This window comes from Dermochelys coriacea, chromosome 28 (genome assembly GCF_009764565.3).
Source record: "Dermochelys coriacea isolate rDerCor1 chromosome 28, rDerCor1.pri.v4, whole genome shotgun sequence".
NCBI classification, from domain to species: Eukaryota; Metazoa; Chordata; order Testudines; family Dermochelyidae; genus Dermochelys; species Dermochelys coriacea.
This window is the reverse complement of record NC_050095.1, coordinates 5,450,563-5,466,418: the sequence shown is the minus strand read 5'-3', so window position 1 is coordinate 5,466,418 and position 15,856 is coordinate 5,450,563. Positions and strand designations below refer to the sequence as shown.

The 15,856-nt window shown below is 48.5% G+C and overlaps 3 protein-coding genes and 2 long non-coding RNA genes across 53 annotated transcripts in view; 3 read left to right on the top strand and 2 right to left on the bottom strand.

Annotated features, from left to right (window-relative positions):
* LOC119849376 (zinc finger protein 420-like) overlaps positions 1-15,856 on the bottom strand; it is a 3,142,523-nt gene that overhangs the window by 345,986 nt on the left and 2,780,681 nt on the right. The gene's annotated exons all lie outside the window — the stretch shown is intronic.
* The window catches only part of LOC119849403 (zinc finger protein 501-like), a 1,099,011-nt gene that overhangs the window by 457,565 nt on the left and 625,590 nt on the right, over positions 1-15,856 (top strand). The window lies entirely within an intron of this gene.
* The window catches only part of LOC119849388 (zinc finger protein OZF-like), an 875,044-nt gene that overhangs the window by 747,946 nt on the left and 111,242 nt on the right, over positions 1-15,856 (top strand). The window lies entirely within an intron of this gene.
* LOC122457765 overlaps positions 1-15,856 on the bottom strand; it is a 24,362-nt gene extending 8,506 nt beyond the window's left edge. Inside the window, exons 1-2 of the long non-coding RNA XR_006277439.1 lie at positions 15,790-15,856; positions 3,440-3,441 (exon numbers count right to left, since the gene is read on the bottom strand). This is a non-coding gene — a long non-coding RNA (uncharacterized LOC122457765). The remainder of the gene's footprint in view (positions 1-3,439; positions 3,442-15,789) is intronic.
* On the top strand, positions 4,164-8,092 carry LOC122457759. The gene is made up of 2 exons (XR_006277432.1): positions 4,164-4,214; positions 4,761-8,092. It is a non-coding gene; the product is annotated as an uncharacterized LOC122457759 (long non-coding RNA).

The window sequence follows — 15,856 nt, the reverse complement described above, 5'->3', positions numbered from 1 at the left end:
CCCCGGCCTCTCCCAGCCCCACAGCTGTCCCCCATCTCCCTTCCAGCCCCACAGCTGCCCCCCACCCCACCTCTCCCAGCCCCACAGCTGCCCCCATCTCCCTTCCAGCCCCCCAGAGAGACAAACCCCCACGCTGGGGATAAAGGGAGCCCGCTGGCCCCGCCCAGAGCCAGCCCCACAGCTGCCCCCCACCCCAGCCTCTCCCAGCCCCACAGCTGCCCCCATCTCCCTTCCAGCCCCCAAGTGAGAGGCAAACCCCCACCCTGGGGATAAAGGGAGCCCGCCTGCCCCGCCCAGAGCCAGCCCCACAGCTGCCCCCCCACCCCAGCCTCTCCCAGCCCCACAGCTGCCCCCCATCTCCCTTCCAGCCCCAGACTGAGAAACGAACCCCCCCCCCCCGCCCTAACGGCCGCACCTCGCGCCCCCCCCCCCGAGTGCGTCGCGTCGCGTCACTTCCGGCCTGAGCTGCTCCCCGCTTGACACATCCCCGCCCCCCTCAGGCCGGGGCCCGCCGCTGCCGCCGGTAGGAGCCGCCCGGTGAGTGAGGGACCGGGGTGGGGGGAGGGGAGAAGCCGGTTTTGGGGGGCGGGGCGGGGCGTTAATTGCCCCCCCCCCCCGCGGTACAAATTCTCTCTCCTCACACGCGGCTGTAAAACCCGGGGCGACCCCCCCCTTTTCCCTCCAACCCCCCCCCCGTTCTCCCCATAACCCTCCGATGTCCCTTGGCAGGCTCCTCCCCGGGGGGGCCCCGCCCCGCCCCGCCGCGATTTGTCCTGGTGCGGGCGGGAAATGGTTCCCCGGAGTCGTTCCCCCAAAGGGGTGGGGGGGGCCGGGGGGGCCGTTTGGGGGAGCCCTGAGACCCGGCTGCCTCTGGGGTGGGGGAGGGGGAGCGGGGCACGTGTCCCCTATGGGGTTCCCCAGTCCCCGTGGCTGCCCCCCAAACTGCCCACACAGTCGCCCCCCTGCCCATCCCCCACTGCTGCCCCCCTTCCCGCCTCCAGGGGCCTTCGCCCTCCCCGGCCCCCTTAAAACTGCCCCCCCCCCCGGCTCCCTGTGGGGAACCGTCCCGTTCTGCGTCCGTGTCGGGCAGTCCCATAAAATCCCCTCAAAGGGTCCCCCCCTTTCCCCCTCGCCTCCTTTCCTAGCCACGTAACATCCCCTCGGGCCTGGGGGGCTTTCTCTCAGGTGATCGAATGCGGAGTCCGGGACCCCGTTTTCTCTCCCATGCTCAAAGACTGATCTAAAATACCGTAAACATTTGCCCCCACTTTCTCTCTACGTGTCTATTACTAATTGACTACGCCCAGAGATTAGGTTAGTCTCTAAGGTGCCACAAGTCCTCCTTTTCTTCTTCAGAGATTTTTCCTGTCTCTCTCCGTATAAAATATAAACAATCTCAGAAAGAACAGGAGGACTTGTGGCACCTTCAGAGACTAACCAATTTATTTGAGCATAATCTTTCGTGAGCTACAGCTCACTTCATCCGATGCATGCAGTGGAAAATACAGGGGGGAGATTTCATGTTCTCTGTGTATATAAAATCTCCCCCCTGTATTTTCCACCGCATGCATCCGATGAAGTGAGCTGTAGCTCACGAAAGCTTATGCTCTAATAAATTGGTTAGTCTCTAAGGTGCCACAAGTCCTCCTTTTCCTTTTGCGGATACAGACTAACACGGCTGCTACTCTGAAACAATCTCAGATTTACCCCTTTTCTCAAATTCTTGGACATGAGCATAAAATCTTTGTAAATGTTGCTCCTTTTTCTTTATTTAGTTATCAAATCTTGATGTGAAATACACTAAAGGAGGGAAGGCTGCTCAAACTGTGTCCCTCTCTGCTCAGGTTTGGCTCCCTGCAGCCTTCGTTGTGATCTCGGAGTCCAGGCTTAGCAGCTGCTGCTTCCCCCAAGGGGGCAGGGGGAGAGAGGTGCTTAATTAAGGCTTCCTCTGTGCCCACCTGAGGTGAGGACTTTCTCCGGCTGGTATTAGCCCCCTAGGGCAGCCCTGGGCCCTGTTAATGCTAAATTCTGAGCCAGAAACTCCAAGTAATTGAGAGAGACCTCAAGGAAAGTGCTGGCTGTTGTCAGAGGTTGGCTGTGTGTGTTTCCTCTGCGTGCTGCACCAGCTGTGGCCAGGTAGCCAGCACTACAAGTCTGGATCGAACTGCCCAAGAAGACCACGGATTTGGGTTGAGTGGCAAAGGCGCTTGGCCAGGTTTATTGTTAACAATGCACGGTCCTAATGCCCGGCAGACTGTTCGGAGGCAATAACACATGGACGCCTATTACAATGGACTCGGCTCGGAGTGGTGGGACTTGCCACCCCCTCTGTGACCCCTCTTTCATACACTGATACAAACAAGTTATGTATTTCCTCTCTGACGTGATTAGTTACCACCCTTCACCTTGTACTTGGTGGTTAGATCAAAAGATCTCTGTCCATCACCCTGTCATCCTGCCCTGATCTTTAGGAGGGGTCAGTGTGTCCCTGTATCATCTCTGGGGAGTGTGTTTATACCATAACTTTGTATCGGGGTGTTCTGGAACTACCCCTCTGGTAGGTGTTTATGTGACTTCTTAGTGCCTGGAACTGCTTGTGTTTGTGCAACGCCAGCCCTGTTCTTACCAAGTGCATGTACCACACGGTGAACTTGCAAACAGGCTTCTGTTTCATAACAGAGCCTGAGTTTTGCTCATAGTCTGACTCTTGCTAACTTTGCTTTATAGGAGCAGAGCCTTCGGCCTTACACCAGGCCTTTATACCAGGTCTCATATCTCAGACTTGCTCTTTCTGATACACTGGGGACTGGCAAAAAAATGTCTCTGCTCAAACAGTCCCTCCCGTGGGAGAGCAATGGGACTTTCCCAGCCCAAGGGGCAGGGAGAGGGGACACAGGAAAGAGAGACTGAAAAGGGAAGTGGGAGAAAGAAATGGTGAGAGATTTCCAGATCTCTGATCTGCCCAGTCACATGTATTGCAGCATCCCTGGGCAGAATCACTTTCCTGTGGACAAGAGGAGGATGAGAGAGAGGAAAAGCCAGTCCCTGACACCCTGGGGTCAGTGTTAGAGAGAATCCCCCCAAGTGATTCCTTTGGTTCTGCTCTTTTCTAGCAGAGACTTTGTTACTGGAGAGACTTAAAAATGTCTCTGTGAGCTTAGCCTGGCAGGAGGGGCCCGGTCTACACTGTAATACAGAGAACAAGCATTTTCCCAGCATGGCAGTATCTAGGGTATCTGTCTGCAGGGAAAGGGCCTGGGGGAATCGTGATGTGAAATGAACTAATGCCTGTTCTGAAACCTCCACAACTGCCCTTCTCGCCCTGCCAGGCTGCAGAATGACGCCCACGTTTCGCTCCAGCTCATCCCAGCCTCCCTTGGGACAGGGAAGAGAAATGGCTGCAGTGAAGCCAGATCAGCTATGGATTATTGGGAGTTACTTCTGGGTTCCTGCAGGAGGGAGAGGGACAGCAAATACACAGGAGGTGGGAACATTTGGGTAGTCTGGTTTGGAGGTTGGAGCAGGGTAGGAAATTCACAGGGTGGAGAAAGGGAGGAGGACAGGGTCTGGCAAACCTGCCAGAACTAGTTTAATATGTGGCTTAGATTCTAGAAAGAGACCAGTGAGGTTTGGAGGTGGAAATGCCCTAATTTATGGAAAAGGAAACAATCAACTTGGAAAACTGGGCAGACTCCCAGTGCTGGAGCCTGACCCAACTAACCAGCGGCTGCTGTGAGATATGAAGGGGGCACCCACCAGTCAGATTTCGGGGAGATTCCCCTCCCTCAAATCCAGCTCCTCACAACGAGGAGGGTGTTGGGCTTCTGACCAGGGAGCTGTCCCTGGACCGTGCTAGGGACTCCATCTCCTGTATCAGTCTGTGGCTAGTAGGTGTGTGATGGATCTGCTGGGAGTGACGAGGGGCTCTCTCCTCGTCCCCTCACCCTGGTGTTTCCTGGATGCTCTGAGTGGTGTGGAGGTGGGACTCTGTTAACTGTGAGCCACCCAGAGCTTCCATTTGATTGGCTCCTCTCTGCCACGCATAGTGGGGCAGCAGGAACTGAGGGTTGGACTCTTGCTCTTTCAGGGGCCGGTGACCTTTGAGGAGGTGGCTGTGTATTTCACCAGGGAAGAGGGGGCTCTGCTGGACCCCGCTCAGAGAGCCCTCTGCAGAGACGTCATGCAGGAGACCTATGAGAATGTGACCTCGCTGGGTAAGGATTCCTATCCCCTCAGTTATTAGAAGGGGGAATGAGGAGTTATGGTATATGTCATGCCCACAATGCCACCTCTACTCTGCCCTGTCTCAGCATCACCTCAACAGTGACATAAACACTAGCCCTCTGCCCTCCCCTGCTACACAACACTGTGGGAATAGAGCACAGGAGAACTAAAGCACAATGTCAAATATTTCCTGTTTGCTCAGGTAAAACTGGTGGTTGGGTCCAGCATAACAAACAGAAGCTTCCAACCCCTGCCCCCTCTCAAACACTGAGCCTACTCCACCCAGACCAGCTCCTACTTGCAAAGTGATCCCACTCCCTTACTCTCAATTTGAGGATTTCTTCTGAGTTGTTGCCTTCACTTGCCCCTTACTAAGCCCCGGAGACCACTAGCATGTATCCCACCAGAGTGCTGGCAATCCTCAGGGCGAGAATTCCCCCTTGTGCACCTTTAGTGACACAACCTACAACACTGAGCACTGAAATGGGGCAGACTCGGTCCCTCAGGGTTCACATGCACCTCTCTGCATACCACAGTCACAGCTCTGCCAAGCTGCTCCAACTACTCCTTCCACCATCCGATTACAGCTACAGCTGACCCAGTGCACACAGCCGGAGAGGATGCGGATAAATGCCGGGATTCACATCTGTAGAGCACAACACAAACAACGGCATGTTCTTAGTCCTTCCTCGTATCTGTTATAGATTCATAGATTTTTTTTTTTAAGGCCAAAGACGATGATTAGGCTATGTAGTCTGATTTCCTGTATAACTCAGGCAATAGAATTTCATCCAATTATTGCTGTACTGAGCTGAATATGTTGTGTCTGACTAAATCATCTTCCGGAAAGGCAGCCAGTCTTGACATGAAGACTTCAACAGAGGGAGAATTCTCCAGTTCCTGTGGTCATTTGTTAACCTTTGCACCACCCTGGCAGAACCATTCCCAGAGGCTCTTACCAGCTGCAGGGTTTCAGTTGGGAGCAGAGTTAAGGTTGCATTGCAGGGGGGCAGCACTGGGCAACCTTAGCTCTGCAGTAAAGTAGTTTCTGGGCATTTAGTTTGCTACATTTTTTTAGTGGACATTTTGCCACTAACTGTGTCTTTTGCCAACATAGCTATGTTGGTTTAGGGGGAGAGGGGTGATTTTTCACAGCCCTGTAGAGCAGAGCTGTCCTGGCAAAACTGTAAAGAGCAGACCCTGTCAGAGCCTGCGTGTGGATTTTACAGCACTTGAAAATATTCTCAACGGGGAAGCAAAACACACTTTACTGGACTTCGTACAATTTGTCCTCATCTTTCCTGAAATGTGGCACCCAGAACTAGACATAATACTCCAGTTCAGGCCTAATCAGCGCAGAGTAGAGCAGAAGAGCTAATACGTTCCAGAATTATGTTTGCTTTTTTTGCAACACTGTTCAATCATGTTTAGTTCATGAGCCACTATGAACCCCAGATCTTTTTCTGCAGTGCTCCTTCCTAGGCCGTCCTTTCCCATTTTGTATGTGTGCAGTTGATTTTTCCTTCCTAAGTGAAGTACTTTGCATTTGACTGTATTGAATTTCATTCTATTTATTTAATACCATTTTTCCAGTTTGTCCAGATCATTTTGAATTTTAATCCTATTCTCCAAAGCACTTGCAACCCCTCCCAGCATGGTATTGTCCACAGACTTTAGAAGTGTACTCTCTATTCCATTATCTAAATCACTGATGAAGATATTGAACAGAACCGGACCTTTGAGACCCCACTCAATATGCCCTTCCAGCTTGACTGTGGACCACTAATAATTACTCTCTGGGAACAGTTTTCCAACCAGTTTTGCACCCATCTTATAGTAGCTCCATCTAGGTTGAAATTTCCCTAGTTTGTTTATGAGAAGGTCATGGAAGAATGTATCAAAAGCCTTACCAATCTCAAGATATACCACATTTATCGCTTACCCCCTATTCACAAGGCTTGTTACTCTGTGAAAGAAAGCTATAAGGTTGGTTTGACACGGTTCTTGACAAATACACGCTGACTGTTACCTATCACCTTATTATCTTCTAGGGTTTGCATATTGCTTGCTTAATTATTTCCTCCATTATCTTTCATGCAACAAATCATGCTGTTAGTTTGCTTCCATGGTGGAAGCTGCAGGGTGTACCCCTGTACATCCAAATGTACCCCCAACATGCCATTATCTAAACTCAGGATCCTGTTTATTTTTTTTGTGTAAATTTTCTAATTTCACAATTTCTTCATTAGCATTTGACTCAGCATACAAACTGTAACACCTCCCCCATCTGTCTCCTGTCTTAATCTTAGTCCCTTTGGGGGTTCTGTGTCTGTAGAATTTCCAGCACAGTGGGATCCGGTCAATGACTGGGGATATGAGCATTACAGTAATAAAAATAATAAATAACTGTAATTCGGAGGGTCCAGGCAGTGGGAGGGAGGCTGTTGGAGAGCAGGAGAGTGTCCAGGTGGTGGTAGGCTGGTGGGGGATAGGTTTGGGGTGAAGAGTTCCTGTGAGCTGGGACGTCTGGGGGCAGGGGAAAGGAGATGTATCATGGGGTAGGTTCTGTAGGGAGTTGTGATGCAATGGAGGGCTGGAAGAAAGGGGAAGAAGTTGGATCAGGATGTCAAGGAGTTGGGAAGGGGGGGTGCGAGTAAAGGGGAGGTGGGAGCTGGGTAGTGTTTGCTCCAGGAAATGGGGGAACTAGCAATGGGAGGGAGGGAACAGGAGCTCTTGGGAGTCGGAAGCAAAGACGACTTGGGGCAGAGGGAATGTGAGACGGGAAGTGGCGGGCAGTGGGAAATTTGGGGGAAGCTCTAGTGAGGAAGGCTGCAGGCAATGGGAGGGGAGGAGAGAACAGAAGGAGCGGGTGCTTCTGGGGCCCAAGAAGGTGGAGAGGGTTGAGAGCAGTGGGTGGAAGGGGAGCGGGTGTTGTAATGAGTGAGAGGACTAGGTACACCCTATCCCCTTTCTGGTGTCTCTCAGTGCCCCCCCCCTCCACCCACAGGTGTCAGGCTTCCTGCCTTTTCCTCTCCGAGACTGGAATTCTGCAACTATCCTGTTCCTAGACTAAACCGGGGCTACAATGTCCTATGTATCCACTGTGCTTACCCAGCAGGCCTGGCACAAATATGCACTTCCTAGGTTATGTCTGTGACTCACAGCATCCCGGGGCAAGTGGCTCTGTGGTATCTGATAGCAAGTTTCAGCTGGCCTGACCCATTCAGTGTACCCCAACTCACTAATGTCTTCACCTGTATTGAAAAGGTGTCCCGTAAGATATCAACAGAAAGCTACTGGCATAATGTTCATTAATATTATTGCATGACGTATGTATGGAGGAGAAATGCAAGATTAGAGATAGCTGGGAAATGATGTTCTTAAAGCATGTCTGTCAGCCAGGGTTGAAGTTCCCCCACTCTAGACAAAGGCAGGTGGTTCTGCCACCTAGAAGGCACTTTCAGGGTACATTAAGAGTCAATGGGAATGCAATTTACATAACCAATAAACAAACCCATCACACTAACAAGGGGCAGAAAGAACCACTGAGCATCATGGCAGGGGAGGATATCGCAGGAACAAACCAAATTCTATTTTAGCAAACACCAGCAGTGGAAGAAACCACCATGGAACTTCATTTAAGAAGACAAAGGAACCAAGCCCTTTGGACTTTGGGGAAGATATTGAGGAAGGGGGTGCTCTGCCCTCTTGCTGGAAAGTAGTGTGGTCAGAATCTTACCTTGGACCAGGACTATAGTTTTATTAGGTCATTGTTCACTTCCACTTCCTGGGAACCATTTCTAACACTGTTGTTTATACCTGAACTCACTTTAAATGCTTGTGTTAGATTAAACGTTTAGTAAATGAATCCGGTGCTGTCTTTGAATACAAGTGATGGCTATCTCCATTTAGAGTGATAAGCTGGGCCATTTGTCTCTTCTGAGGAACAACCAATCCTTATTCCTCTGAACAGTCCTGGTGAAAGTGGCCATTGCAGAGCACATGGTTTTGGGAAAATTCAGGAGTGGGAATGTTGCGATCTCTTGCCAGTTGTGTCCAAGGCTGTGGAAGCCAGAATGTGTCAGGGGTGCCGCAAGCAAACTACTGGAGTCAGAGCTGCTGGTCCAGGGTCACTTATCACACAGACACTCAGTGTGTCCTTGAACGCTGGCTGGGAGCATCCAGACAAGGGAGCTCCAGCAGCAGAACATTGAAACTCACCCAGGATTACAGATGACACAACTCCTCACTAGTCTCGATTGCACCCCAGAGTGTGAATATGGCCTAGGTTGGTAGTGAAACATCTTGAGATGTGGAGAGTCTTTTCCCCCCATCACTATGTGCAATAGCCACAATATCTCTTCTCTGCAGGCACCTTGGATCTTGGAGTCCATCATTCCTGGAGTCACCTGGCCTGATTTTTATTTTTCACATTCTGTTTTTCCAGAAGGAAATGGTAAACCCCAGAAACTGCTGAGGAGAAAGCAATGTGTATCTGTGTGTGTGCGCACGCGAGGGGATGAGAATAACTCCTACACAACACCAAAAGGCAACACACCCTCAGAGCCAAACGGGGCGGGAGGGAGAAGTGATGCACGTAACAGAAGAGCCTATCCCAGTTGTCAGCTGACAGCGTTCTGCAGCGGAACAGAGGGACACGGGAGATGGGGGGAGATGGATGGGAGAGGGGGGAGATGGATGGGAGATGTCCAGAAAATCTCCACGCCAGATTTTAGCATTGAGAGGGAAGAAGATGAAGTAAGAAAGGATACAGCCATGGGTAGGAGAATGTATATAAGGAGCGAGGGCGGTGTGGATACTAGTCTAATCGGTTATACTGGCTGTAGAATGACTGTGCCTAATAGGGTACAAAATGTGAGCGAGGCCAAACAGCAAAAATTAAGATGTTTGTACACCAATGCGAGGAGTCTAGGTAACAAAATGGAGGAACTAGAGCTACTGGTGCAGGAAGTGAAACCAGATATTATAGGGATAACAGAAACATGGTGGAATAGTAGTCATGACTGGACTACAGGTATTGAAGGGTATGTGCTGTTTAGGAAAGACAGAAACAAAGGTAAAGGGGGTGGAGTAGCATTGTATATCAACGATGAGTTAGAATGTAAAGAAATAAGAAGCGATGCAATGGATAAGACAGAGTCCGTCTGGGCAAAAATTACATTGGGGAAGAAAACTAGTAAAGCCTCTCCTACGATAGTGCTTGGGGTGTGCTATAGACCTCCGGGATCTAATTTGGATATGGATAGAGCCCTTTTTAATGTCTTTAATAAAGTAAATACTAATGGAAACTGCGTGATCATGGGAGACTTTAACTTCCCAGATAAAGACTGGAGGACCAGTGCTAGTAATAATAATAGGGCTCAGATTTTCCTAGATGCGATAGCTGATGGATTCCTTCATCAAGTAGTTGCTGAACCGACTAGAGGGGATGCCATTTTAGATTTAATTTTGGTGAGTAGCGAGGACCTCATAGAAGAAATGGTTGTAGGGGACAATCTTGGCTCAAGTGATCATGAGCTAATTCAGTTCAAACTAAATGGAAGGATTAACAAAAATAAATCTGCAACTAGGGTTTTTGATTTCAAAAGGGCTGACTTTCAAAAATTAAGGAAATTAGTTAGGGAAGTGGATTGGACTGAAGAACTTATGGATCTAAAGGTAGTTGAGGCCTGGGATTACTTTAAATCAAAACTGCAGAAGCTATCGGAAGCCTGTATCCCAAGAAAGGGGAAAAAATTCATAGGAAGGAGTTGTAGACCAAGCTGGATGAGCAAGCATCTTAGAGAGGTGATTAAGAAGAAGCAGAAAGCATACAGGGAGTGGAAGATGGGAGGGATCAGCAAGGAAAGCTACCTAATTGAGGTCAGAAGATGTAGGGATAAAGTCAGAGAGGCTAAAAGTCGAGTAGAGTTGGACCTTGCAAAGGGAATTAAAACCAATAGTAAAAGGTTCTATAGCCATATAAATAAGAAGAAAATTAAGAAGGAAGAAGTGGGGCCGCTTAACACTGAGGATGGAGCGGAGGTTAAAGATAATCTAGGCATGGCCCAATATCTAAACAAATACTTTGCCTCAGTCTTTAATAAGGCTAAAGAGGATCTTGGGGATAATGGTAGCATGACAAATGGGAAGGAGGATATAGAGGTAGATATTACCATATCAGAGGTAGAAGCGAAACTGAAACAGCTTAATGGGACTAAATCGGGGGGCCCAGATAATCTTCATCCAAGAATATTAAAGGAATTGGCACCTGAAATTGCAAGCCCATTAGCAAGAATTTTTAATGAATCTGTAAACTCAGGAATAGTACCGAATGATTGGTACTTTTAACTAATTTTAGTTATAAGTTGGGGACGCATCAATTAGAAGTAACGGAAGAGGAGAAGGACCTTGGAGTACTGGTTGATCATAGGATGACTATGAGCTGCCAATGTGATATGGCTGTGAAAAAAGCTAATGCGGTTTTGGGATGCATCAAGAGAGGCATTTCCAGTAGGGATAAGGAGGTTTTAGTACCGTTATACAAGGCACTGGTGAGACCTCACCTAGAATACTGTGTGCAGTTCTGGTCTCCCATGTTTAAAAAGGATGAATTCAAACTGGAGCAGGTACAGAGAAGGGCTACTAGGATGATCCGAGGAATGGAAAACTTGTCTTATGAAAGGAGACTTAAGGAGCTTGGCTTGTTTAGCCTAACTAAAAGAAGGTTGAGGGGAGATATGATTGCTCTCTATAAATATATCAGAGGGATAAATATAGGAGAGGGAGAGGAATTATTTAAGCTCAGCACCAATGTGGACACAAGAACAAATGGGTATAAACTGACCACCAGGAAGTTTAGACTTGAAATCAGACGAAGGTTTTTAACCATCAGAGGAGTGAAGTTTTGGAATAACCTTCCAAGGGAAGCAGTGGGGGCAAAAGATCTATCTGGTTTTAAGATTCTACTCGATAAGTTTATGGAGGAGATGGTATGATGGGATAATGGGATTTTGGTAAGTAATTGATCTTTAAATATTCAGGGTAAATAGGCCAAATGCCCTGAGATGGGATATTAGATGGATGGGATCTGATTTACTATAGAAAACTCTTTCCTGGGTATCTGGCTGGTGAATCTTGCCCATGTGCTCAGGGTTTGGCTGATTGCCATGTTTGGGGTCGGGAAGGAATGTTCCTCCAGGGCAGATTGGAGAGGCCCTGGAGGTTTTTCGCCTTCCTCTGTAGCATGGGGCATGGTTGACTGGAGGGAGGCTTCTCTGCTCCTTGAAGTTTTGAACCATGATTTGAGGACTTCAATAGCTCAGACATGGGTGAGGTTTTTCATAGGAGTGGTGGGTGACATTCTGTGGCCTGCGCTGTGCAGGAGGTCGGACTAGATGATCAGAGTGGTCCCTTCTGACCTTAGTATCTATGAATCTATGACACCCCTCTCTAGAGAGCATAAGGAAGTGTGTGCTGGAGGGGGCCCCTGGAAGGGAAAAGGGAGAGACGCTTTAAGAAGATAAGAAGGGAGACTCCTGTGGGGAAGAAGAAAAGCCCTGGGCAGCCTTATAAGCAGTTGATTGTACCCGTCTAGCAGCGGGGGGCGTTTAATCTTGTTAGCACATAACTGTCCTTTTGCTAGTCACTCAGGGGTGAATGCCCAGGATAGAGGGGTAACTCAGCTTCTGTCCACCCCAGTAGGTAGCCTATAACTCGAGCTGAGAGAGTGAACCGCGTGACTGACCTTTGGAGGAGAGCAGTCACCCAGCCAGCTCCTTGGGGCACACAGGGTGGTGACAGACAAGCTCCCACTCCAGCCCTTAGTGTACATGTCCTGTTGTACTGAATTCAGGCACCTGTGATCCCCCGTGGGAGCGGAAAGCAGTGCACACAGAATGGGAAGGTTTAGAAAGTAGGGGGAGGTAAATGATATCCCCACTGAAATGCTTGTTGGGAATGTTTTTTTTCGATGTGGTTAAGGCTGTCAATAGGACACGTTAGCTAAAGGCAGAAGAATCTTAGATCCTCCTGTTAACACAAGTTCTGCCATTTGACCAGGTAACGTGTCAGTCTCTAGGACCACCCTTTGTTTAACCAGAGAAATCTGTGCACCATCCTATTTCCATCCCATGGATGCCTGCCCATTGATTTTGACAATCTTAATATGCTCCATATCTGGCTCTGCAGAGCCAGTTCTCCCAAGATGTGTCAGGTAGACTTCAGATGCCTGTGAGTCTTTCGGGCTAATGCTAGCTGCATTAACATGGATTGGTTGGGGCTTGGTTTCTTGCAGCAGGGCACTGATAACACCTTCTTGGGCTCTCTTTCTTCACAGGGGGTCTGTGATGGAGATTACCAGGACAGGAATGATTTGGGGTGGGGGGAATGCCTAGGCTCCCAACTGTCATTTTTCCCAGGGGTAAAATGAGATTCCCCCCTCCATATTTCCTCTCCTTCTTCTCAGCTTCTGTGGCTTCTTGCTTAAAATAACAAGCTGTGCGTAGATCTTGCTCACCGCGCCACGGTGACATTATCCAGAGTACAATCTGGACTGTTGAACAGCCGTGTCCCCTCAGTTCCCCAACGTGGGGTGCCTTTTGCACTCCTGGGTAGTTAACCCACAGTCTCCAGCATGTAACTTGCTCCTAGCTGCAGAGTATTGAGTGCTACTAGTCCGGGGGGTCTCACAACATGGGTTTCGGTGGCCTTGGAGTGTGGCCACGAACTCTTGCTGGCTGCTGCACTGACCATTTTCCCTAAAATACTTAATTAGCTTTAGGAACAACAAAAATAGGCACCTGTGCATGTCCAAAGCATTGTAATTTATGTAGGGGGTTTTTGCAGACTCAGTAATAAAATAATGTACAGTTGTCTCAATTCTTTATTGGACCTTAACAGCAGAGAAAGACAAATAAGGTGCTTTGCATGTTCTTGTCTTTTGTTCTTGTTTCTTTTGCATTTTTGGTTGTTGTTTTTTTCTTTCTAGACTTGCTAGCTCATAAGTCTGCTGCTGTGAAAAGTATTATTTGTATGTTTCTTAATATCACTTTTCACAGCCTCCTCGCTAGCTACTAAGTCCGCTGTGAAAAGTGACATTAAAATATAAATATCAATTTTCACAGCAGACTTACTCAGCCCTGGCAAGCTGGGGGAGGTGGATTGATGGGGGGTGAGGCCAGGGCCCAAAGCCCTGTGACCAGGACCCAGGGCTGGAGCCTGAAGTCCTGCAGCAGGGGACCGGAGCCCTTAGTGGGTGCCAGAGGCAATGGGGAGGGGGACTTGAGCCCAGGCTGGCACCCACTACTGTATGGCCAGGACCAGAGCCCAAAGCCCCACAGCTGGATCCCAGGGCCGGAGCCTGCCGCTGCACAGCTGAAGCCAGGGACCGGAGCTTGAGGAGGTAGCAGGGGCCAGGGGAGATGCGGGGTGTTGAGCCTGGAACCGGCACCCCCGCATGCCGGGGCAGTAAGCCCCACGGCTGCATCTTAGGGTCCCACAGCTGGAGCCCCTGGGATGAGGCCCGCTGCTGTGTGGCTTGAGCCTGAACCCCCACGACCAGAGTCTGCCACCCCAGGGCTGAAGCCCGAGCCCCACTATGCCCAGAAACGGGGACAGGGCCCAATCCCTGCTGCCAGCCCTGGGGGATAGGCTGCTGCTTTACCTCCCCCAATCACCACCCAGGATGTTGTGGCGGTAAGAAAAGCCCCTGATGACCACATTTGAGAAACACTGTATTAGTCAGCCACTCAGAAATTATTCCAGGGGACAATACTAGCAAATTCACTAGTCTGAGACTTTTTCCCGGAAATGTGCTGCTTGCAGTATCCAGCACACTACAGATACTCCTATGAAGTCTGTCATTTCGTCAGTGGAAAATGGCATACACAAGCCTTGTTATCCCAAATGGAGTTTCCCACACACTTTAATCCAAGCACACTGGTTAGTTAAAACAGGTTTATTAACTACTGAAAGAAACGATTTTAAGTGACTATGGGTAATGAGGCATAAAAGTCAGAATTGTTTACAAAAGAAATGCAAGATAAAACACAAACTAATGTCTAAGTTAACAAGCTAAAACGGATTCAAAGCAAATGTTTCTTTCACCATATGCTGAGACAGGCTGGCTTTCCTTTCAGCCAGGGCTCCCCTCACCCTTTCCTGCTGCCCAAGTTCAGTTCTTCAGGAGTTGTTGATGTCTTGAGCACAGAGAAAAGGGAGAGAGAGAGTCTCAAGCGATTTTCTTACCTCCTTTAATCATTCTGACCTTTGTACTAGAAACATCTTCAATTTTGAATCATGGTGACAGGCTGTCAGTTGCAGATGTGAGCTTCAAGCCATCCCTGTGATGGAATGTAAATATCTTCAAAAAGAAAAGGAGGACTTGTGTCACCTTAGAGACTAATAAATTTATTTGAGCATAAGCTTTCGTGAGCTACAGCTCACTTCATCGGATGCATGAAGTGGAAAATACAGTGGGGAGATTTATATACACAGAGAACATGAAACAATGGGGGTTACTGTACACACTGTAACCAGAGTGATCAGGTAAGGTGAGCTATTATCAGCAGGAGAGGGGAAAAAAAAACCCTTTTGTAGTGATAATCAAGGTGGGCCATTTCCAGCAGTGGACAAGAACGTCTGAGGAACAGTGGGGGATGGGGTGGTGGGGGAATAAACAAGGGGAAATAGTTTTACTTTGTGTAATGACCCATCCACTCCCAGTCTTTATTCAAGCTTAATTTAATGGTGTCCAGTTTGCAAATTAATTCCAATTCAGCAGTCTCTTGTTGGAGTCTGTTTTTGAAGTTTTTTTGTTGAAGAATTGCGACTTTTAGGTCTGTAATCGAGTGACCAGAGAGATTGAAGTGTTCTCCAACTGGTTTTTGAATGTTATAATTCTTGAAATCTGATTTGTATCCATTTATTCTTTTACGTAGAGACTGTCCAGTTTGACCAATGCACATGGCAGAGGGGCATTGCTGGCACATGATGGCATATATCACATTGGTAGATTTGCAGTTGAACGAGCCTCTGATAGTGTATGTGGTTAGTGTTTTTGTTGTGTGGTGTGTGGTTGCTGGTGAGTATTTGTTTCAGGTTCGGGGGCTGTCTGTAAGCACAGACTGGCCTGTCCCCCTGCCAGAGAGTGGCTATTTGACCAGGTGATAGCCTTGCTGTCTCTGAGGAACCGGTCTCCGGGTGTTCCACAAAACTAATATTTTCAGTAACATCATACAGTAAAATCTAATAACTTTACAAACAGTGTTGCTTCACATATTTTAACAGTGTGATCATGTTCAGTGGATTATGAGTTTTCAAACGATACCTCACAAGGCATACTTTGTACAGAATACCTAATTTTGTAGAAGTGTGAACATAGGGGTACAGACTGTCACACAGTGTCTGTCTGTGTGTGTTCCCAGCAGATATGCAGGTAGTTCAATCCCTCATAAGCAGGGTGTTCTGCACCTTTGAAAACCTGAGGAGCTGGCCCTGGGATTTCATTGGTTTACTAAGGATTGGAGTTAGACTATTCTTTATGACAAAATCTTATGAATTCACCTGATCTCATTTGTTTTCTTTCATCTGAGCAGGGTTTCTAGTTTCCAAACCTGATGTGATCTCCCAG